This window comes from Erinaceus europaeus, chromosome 16 (genome assembly GCF_950295315.1).
Source record: "Erinaceus europaeus chromosome 16, mEriEur2.1, whole genome shotgun sequence".
NCBI classification, from domain to species: Eukaryota; Metazoa; Chordata; class Mammalia; order Eulipotyphla; family Erinaceidae; genus Erinaceus; species Erinaceus europaeus.
Genome location: NC_080177.1, coordinates 681,687 through 683,144, shown reverse-complemented (window position 1 = coordinate 683,144; position 1,458 = coordinate 681,687).

The following is a 1,458-nucleotide window of genomic DNA, read 5'->3' as shown; positions in this document are numbered from 1 at the left end:
CGGCCGTGGGTGGACTCGCTCACTCCCAGCAAGGAGACTGAGACAAAGCGGGGCGTCACTTCACTTCCGAGATGAGGTGAGGTGAGGCGAGGCGGCAGTGCGGCGCGGCTCCCCGCCCAGAGCCCAGAGAGCAGCAGCCCAGAGCGGGCGTCTAGACGAGGGCGTCTGTGCCGGCGCCGCCCAGGGAGCCGCGAGGCCTCGCCACACGAAGAGCCCGGGTGACATAAGAGCCAAGTCTGGGTGACACAATGTGAACAGCTACCACAGGGCCAACACGGCCCGGCCCAGCTGCGCGCAGTGGCCGCGCGGGCTCCCCGGGACGCACTGGGCTCCATCCGGCAGGCGGCTCCCGGCCCTCCCTCCGCAGCCACAGGCCTGGCCCCTCCGAGCAGCAGGGAGCGCCAGGCTGTCTCTGGCGGAGGTGAGCGTCGGGGGGGGGGACCGACTGGCCTACCGGGCAGGGGCAGGTAGCATAACGGTCATGCAGAGTCTACTGCCCGAGGCCCCAAAGTCCCAGGTTCAGTCCCCTGCGCCACCCTAAGCCTGAGCTTAGTGGTCGGGGGTGGCGCAGTGACAAGGGCTTGGGGCTCTCACGCACGAGGTCCTGAGTGTGATCCCGGCAGCACATGTGCCAGAGTGACGTCTGCTTCTTTCTCTCTCCTCCTATCTTCCATGAGCAAATAAATAAAATCTTTAAAAAAAAAAAAATCAAATCAAACAACGGAGAGACTGCCGTGTCTCCGGACAGCAGCGAGGTGACGGGTCCAGGCGCCTGCACTAGTTCCTTTATTCATCTCTCCCGCCAGCTCACCTCCACCACGGACCCACACAGTCCCAACGAGATGGCAGGTTCTCCGACTGAATTCAGCTGCCTCAGAGTCACTCTTTCCACGTTGACTCAGAACCTGCAGCTCGGAGGGGAGAGCTAGAAAAGGCGGCAGGGCAAGAGTAGCGGGCCTGCCGATCACCTCAGCAGCCTCCCGCGCTCAAGCCCATCCCATCCGCACAGGCACACTGCAGCTCCCTCTCTCGCAAACAGCAGCATCTTCAGCCAGCCAGCCAGCCAGCCAGGGTCTTTAAACGGCCAAGATGATCCAAGTGCTCTGCGGAGAGCGCTGGCCTAGCCGGCGACCCTCGCGGTAGTGAAGCAGCGGAGGCGGCTCTACAGCAGCCCGGCCCCCAGCCCGCCTCCTCCCTGCCGCCCGCAGCCCCTCAGGGTCCCTGCCCTGCTCCTCGCTCGCTGCCCGCTGCCCGCTGCCCGCTGGCCCGCAGCTGCTGCAGAGGCCGGTCCCCAGACTCCGGCGCTGCTCTTCACACGCCAGGACAACCAGCGTGGGCTGAGGGCGGCTGTGGAGACACGGATCGGACCGGTGTTTAAACATCCCTCGGCCTCCACGTGGCGGAGCAGCGGCTCGCACGTGCCTCGACCACCTAGGAACGGCACAAGGAGACCCTTTC